The sequence below is a fragment of the Saccostrea echinata genome, unplaced genomic scaffold (assembly GCF_033153115.1).
Source record: "Saccostrea echinata isolate AGI-Se365-2 ecotype Australia unplaced genomic scaffold, CSIRO_AGI_Sech_v1 ptg000009l, whole genome shotgun sequence".
Taxonomy (NCBI): Eukaryota; Metazoa; Mollusca; class Bivalvia; order Ostreida; family Ostreidae; genus Saccostrea; species Saccostrea echinata.
Genome location: NW_026889758.1, coordinates 2,043,426 through 2,050,659, shown reverse-complemented (window position 1 = coordinate 2,050,659; position 7,234 = coordinate 2,043,426).

The following is a 7,234-nucleotide window of genomic DNA, read 5'->3' as shown; positions in this document are numbered from 1 at the left end:
ACGCTTCCCTTTATAGATGAACACTGATATATTTTTACGTTTAAACTAGCTACACGTATTTTTTTTTATTGTTATACTATGGAAAAAGTGCCTGTGGGATAAGACAGAAAGATTTTTTGAAAACGATTTTTATTCAGGTTGTGGATGGGGCATACTTAAAATCTATGGGGCATATATAATATCCTGGTGTTAGAAGTATCCTGATGAATATTACTTAATTGTACAAGGTGAAGATAAAGAAAACAGTGACCAATCTCTTAAATACAGTAGACAAAACGAATCGTGAACAAAGCAAAAACACGGACCCCTAGAAACACCACAGAGGTGGGATCAGGTGCCTGTAGTAGGAGTAAGCATCCTCTCTCAACCGGTTTTTTTTTTTTTAGAATCCACATTTGATTTACACAACTTCTTGAGTAGGTTGTAGCACAATATTTCTGGAGTTTCTCGATCCTTCACAGCAGTTAATATTTTGCTGAGGATCGAGTATATAAGGATAGGGTCTTGTTTAAACATTTACTGGACCCTGCGATACATCTTTGTTTGTATCACTTCGGGTTTACTGAAAACGGAAGGATAGATAATTTGCATTTTGCCCTTCAATTTTCTAATGCGATTTTTAAATATATATCTAAAACACTTGATCCATTTTGAAAGGACCGGTGCTCGTTCGCCGCATCAAACCTAAACATAGGTAGTTACTGTTCCTTCGTCCAACGCCCGTTCTTTCTGATGAAATCTTATTAAAAATCGAGGTCCCTTGTCACGGTAGGAATTGGCACGATAAAGCACCCTCACTGCTTAATTGCCCTTGGTGCCGAGTATAGGTCTAAATTTGAAGCTCTTCACCGGTATGTTGTGAAGTCTCTATATTGTAGATGAATGTAGAATTCTCGAATGGGACGTAAAACAACATACAATCAATGAATTTAACCATTCTGATAGAGTGTCAAAGTCTCTCTCCTCATATTTAACCCATCGTCTAGCATATTCGACGGAATTCATAATAGAAATGAAGTTCTGTAGCCATTTGAGAGATCTGGGCTCCCTGAATTTAGCCTCTTTTTAAAAAAAACTAGTTGAAATCCCGCGCAAGCGCGGGTAATTGAATTTATACCACTACCGACAGAAAATACATTGTAGTTTCTACTGACAGCCTACAGGCTTATAGCAGGAAGAAATACGCTGTTCAAAATCCCGCATGTGCGTCCCCCCCTCCCCCCTTTTGTAAAAGCCTGAAAAAATAACAATTTCATTAATTAATGTTTATTGTGAAACCTGTTATACTATCTTATTTCATTTCCGCCAAGGATAAAAGCAGCGAATATGCACATTTTACTGATAGTTTTTTTTTTTTGAAGGGGGGGGGGGGTGTAAAAATTCACAGGTACTCGGGTCTTGGTTTATGAATATGTACGTACCTTTTTGATATGTAAAAAATGTACTTTACCTTTTTTACATATCAATAAGGTACATACATATATATAAACCAAGACGCAAGTACCTTTGTAAAAATTAGCTTTTAACGCCCTATGAATAGGCCGAGTATTTGACACAAAAGACTGTATACAGAAAAAAAACTGAAATGTATCGATTAAAGCACAAAATTTTACAGCTTTAATTGTATTTGAGCAATATCTTATTCATAAATTTCTCTTTTCATGTAAGCAATTTTATTACGAAGTAGAAATTGTACTTCGGGTTCGTTGCCACGATGCTCTCACAGTGATGAATATACTACACATTTTACCAATAAATTTATTAGGAAAACCTACTACATGTACATATATCTAATAGTCTTTCGATATATAAATATATTCACAACTTATAGTGTTATCAATGATTTACCATTATTTCAATGACCATTCACACATAACCTTTTTTGTGTTCCTGCAGCTATGATCGTCTCGTTTTTCTTTTTAACATCGGGCTCGATGCTATATGATGTTCTAGAAGCTTCCGTCAATATTAAGATCGGTGAATGACAAAAATAATTTGCACATTTCCCTTTTTAATCGGTTATCACAACTTATTTCTTTTATGTCATTTAAATCAAGTTTTGATTGAATAATTCAGTGATGACGTTTTATGAAATAAGTAAACGATTGATTGTTGTCAGTTTCATTGAAAATTGCCAGAAACTTAGATCCGCCAACCGGAAACGCCACCGTACTCATGTTTTTGCTATTTCATGGCTTTTTATAGAAAATAAAAGTAGACTTTTAATTTAATGCACGATACTTACAATGCCAGTGAAATCTAAATATAGTTTACGGACATCATATTGTATCTAGTGTATTCTTAGAGGAGTAAGTAAAAACTCTGGTACATCGGTTTCGGAGTTTATTTGCAAAATTTATAGATTTATAAGTATAGATGACAGCTTTTAGGTCGTCATTTTGAACTATACTTTTATCACCAATGAATTTTATGACCGATTTTTATTTCATAGTTGATATTTTTTTCAGGACATTTTCTAACTATATGACTGAAAATTATGTGAAAATAATCGTTATCCTTTTTTTTTTATTAATGTAAATTTTCCTTTACAGATAACAATATTTTTACTGCGTTCGTACCTGTAAATTCTCTTAGTTGATATGCCATATTACCGGTTTTCACTTAAGCTTGCATCTTCTGTATTATTTTTCTTTAATTTGCATGACATATTGTAATATATAAGGAGAGGAACCAGTAAGATAGGGACGAACCCACAAATGACAAATAAATACATGAAGAAGCTCTAAATATTATCCCGATTATGAGACTATGCATGAAAAAATTGAGACATATGTGCGCAGTGTGGAGTCGCTTGGTTCATACCCCAATGGAAACATAATTATACATCCTTGCTCATACCTGTGATCCTGAAAGAAACTCCCACAAGAATTCCTCAGAGAGACCCCTCGTCAGAATGCAGATGACCTCTGGGATAAACTTACACTCTGCAAATCAATCAAAAGGCCGGGACTATCTGTGTACATGTATGAGATGACTGGCTTCAACAACATTGGACACAGTGAACCAAATATCACCAAACCAATGCACGGAGGAGGTCAGGAATATGCGCACAGAGAAAAGGAGCCCAAAATAGATAAAAACCGTATATTTTTAGCAATGAAAACAACGGTCTAGTAAACTGTATCTTACACCACAACAGGAAACTGGAGAAAATCAAGAAGGACAAGTTCTATTTTGTCTTGGCAGACACAAAGTGGCAGATTGCAAATCCAAGAAAACATGCAAAAAAGTGTAATCTACATCACCACATTAGTATATGTACACGACAGGAAGATGGAGTGGAAGTACTTGCATGGGCAACAACAGAAGACCAAGGTATCAACAACCTCATCGAGCATTGTTAGTCTCCATTCTTCCTCACCCAGATCTTCTCAAGACAGCAGTGGCAGAGGTACAGTCCGCGAGTGGAACAGAATATCAAGCAAACATGTTTGCACATACCAATCAAAGTAATCATTCCTTTGAAATAGAAATCCTCACTGGAGCAGATTATTACAGGAACTTCATCATGAACCTTGCAACGGACGAACTGTTGTTAAATCCAAGATAGGATACCTGTTATCTGGACCAACACAAGAAAATACCACAGGGATATACAAAATACTATGCCAACATGATGAAGAAATGTCAACTTGGCTCAATTCTTGGAAGTAAAAGATTTTCTAAACAAAGTCAATGAAGAGAAAGCAAAATCTTTAAATAATGAAATGAATGTATTACATACAAAGATGGAAGATATACTGCACGCCTACCATACGAAAGAAGACCACCCGGAACTCCCTACAGATGGGAACATTACAAAACAAAGACACAAAAGTGTCGTAAGTCGCATGAAGAAAAAAACGTGTGTTGGAACTTTAAGATAATATCACCAATGGACAGGAAAAGAAATTTTTCATACAGGAACTAAAGGAAACAGAACTGGGGAAGAAACTGAAGTGATCAGTATCAAGGTTGATCTCCTCAACAGCAAATCAGCGATCATCACTGCTGCATACAGGCCCCCAAACAGGGTTGATGATGACTATACTTTCTCTCTAATTAATGATATCACCGAAATTCGGAACAAACATAAGAGTTCTTACTTCATACTTGGAGGAGACTTCAATCTTCCAGATATAAAGTGGCCATCGCGACAATTTATTGGTAGATCGGTCCTAATAAGAGTAACTGACCAGTACTGCAGCATGCAAGATGACCTAGCTCTGGATCAGATTGTGGATTTTCCAAAAAGAGATGACAAAACACTTGACCTCTTTCTTGTCTCCCACTCTTCCCTCGTAGAGAAGTGCAAACCCCTGCCAGCATTAGGCAAAAGTGACCATGATGTGGTTATGATGGACACACTTATCACACCTACTATAGCCAAACCTGGTCAGAGAAAAATTTTCCTATGGAAGAGGGCAGACACACAAGCAATCCAGGAAAGCTTGAAGAACCTGGCAATCGAATTAGTGATACAAAATGACATCAATGTTTCATGGACCCAGTTTAAGAACCACGTCACAGATATGATACAGAGGCATGTCCCGACCAAGCTGAGTAGGAGCAGGCATTCTCAGCCATGGATCAACTCATCTGTCAAGCGTTTGATCCGAGGTAAACATAAGGCTTACCGTAAGGCCGGATCCACCCAAAACCCAGAAGACTGGACTCGGTATCGCCACTTGAAGGCAATAGCCCAGAGGGAATTTAGAAGAGCTCATGACAGCTATATTGATGAGATCTTCTGCAGCGACCTCAATAGCAATCCCAAAAAGTTCTGGTCTTATCTCAAGGGAAAAAGACAAGACTCGCAAGGTATTGCACCTCTTAGAAAGGCTGATGGTCTGTTATATTGCGATAAGGAATCCAAGGCAAAGATACTCAACAACCAATTCCACTCTGTATATACCAATGAGAATACCAGCGTCATGCCAGACAAGGGTCCTAGCCCCTACCCGGACATGCATCGTATCATAGTGTCACAAGATGGAGTCTACACCCTCCTTAAAAACATCAAGGTCAACAAAGCTACTGGCCCTGACGAAATACCAGCTAAGCTTCTACATGACCACGCTGACCAATTTGCACCAATATTAACATCCATTTTCCAATCTTCTATGGACACAGGAAAGATTCCAGATGACTGGCGTCGGGCAAGTATTATCCCAATTTTCAAGAAAGGGGACAAACATTTAGCTTCAAATTATCGACCGGTATCACTAACATCTATTCCTTGTAAACTTCTGGAACATATTATACATAGCCAAGTCATGGACCATCTAGATGAGAATTCCATCCTCTCAGACAGTCAACATAGTTTCCGTACAAAGCGTTCCTGTGAAACTCAGTTGGTGTCCACCATCAACGGACTGGCTCAGAATCTAGGAGAGAAAGGTCAAGTAGATATTATTCTGCTTGACTTTTCAAAAGCCTTTGATAAAGTCCCCCACCAGCGACTAGCTCATAAGCTAAACTACTATGGGGTACGAGGCACCACTCTACAGTGGATTACAGACTTCCTAACAGATGGGACACAGCAAGTGCTTCTAGAAGGCCACACTTCCAAAACTGCACCAGTGGTGTCAGGAGTGCCACAAGGGACAGTCTTAGGACCTTTACTGTTCCTCCTCTATATCAACGACCTACCTGAAAGGACATTGTCAGTTGCTCGCCTTTTTGCAGACGACTGTCTCCTATGCAGACCAATTAAAAACAAGGCTGATGCAGATACCTTACAGAAGGATCTGGATTCTCTGACTAGATGGGAGGAGGACTGGCAAATGGCATTCCACCCAGAAAAATGCGTAGTTATACAAATTACCAACAAGCGGAATCCCATCACTGCTAACTACACTATACACGGGCACCTCCTAGACGTGGTTGATTCCAGCAAATACCTTGGAGTCACCATCAGTAAAGATCTACGATGGGACAACCACATCAATAACATTGCATCCAAAGCCAACAAGACACTGGGGTTTATCAGGCGGAAAATGAGGGGATGCCGGACATCTGCAAGGTCTGCAGCATACTAGTTCGACCAATCCTTGATTATGCTTGCGCAGCATGGGATCCCTGGAACTCCAAGCAAATCCATCAGCTTGAGAAAGTGCAAAGAAGAGCAGCACGATTCGCCACCAAGAACTATCATGATCGCCATCCTGGCAGTGTTACCCAGATGATTCAAGATCTCCACTGGGAACCACTACAGATAAGAAGAATGAAAATCAGGCTTGTGTTGTTCTATAAAATCAAACATGCATTAGTGGCAATTCCTGCAGATCTGTACCTAACATCCAGTGACAGCAGGACCAGAGGCAACCACACTTTCCGTCTACCACACACTCGGATAGATGCACACCGTTACTCCTTCTTTCCGAGAACAATACTAGACTGGAACCACTTACCATCTGAAGTTGCCTCAGCACCAACGTTAGAGTCCTTCAAGTCACAGCTGGACTCATGCACGAGGTGCCAGCTGTCTACCAACATCTCCTAAGGACGCCAGTCGTTTTTACCTTTTTTTTTATTGTACATAGTGACCTGATTGGGTTTTTAGCCTTGTCCGAAGCGTGGCAGTACCCGAGTATAACGCTCTACTTAGAGTTTGTCTCGTATGGAAGAAGAAAGAAGAAGAAGAAACAGAAACAAATAAACAAGTCCACTTTATGCCACATCATCCTGTCAAGGAAGATTCAACCACCACTCTTATGGCTTTAGTTGAAAGGGATCTAAAAACGTCGCAAGCCTTAATGTTGCCGGGAAACAAATCCTCCTCAATAAATGATCTGACAACTCTTCTTATATTATTAACTGTCGGGTGAGGCAGAATGCCATCTCAACAGACATAGAAATTAAGGCATTTCTCCAATTTGGCTTGGAAGAGAAAGAGACATTAGATTCTTTTGGTTGCGAAATTACAGAATCAAAACAGCGAAATCATACTAGTAGATTTAAAGTAGTTCTTTTTGGAACCACATGTTCACCTTTCATTCTGAATGCAACCTTGCTGAAATTATTTGTTGAAAGCCCATCTACAACAATGGAACTGAAAAGAAGTTTATACGGTGACAATGTCCAAAAGAGTGTCAGGATGAAGATATACGTTACTAACATTTTACATAAAATCTAGGGAAATACTTTACAATGTTGGTTTCAACCTGAGAACACGGAACTCGATTAATCAAATCTTATCAACCTAGACAAAGAAGACAGAGTGGACGACCTT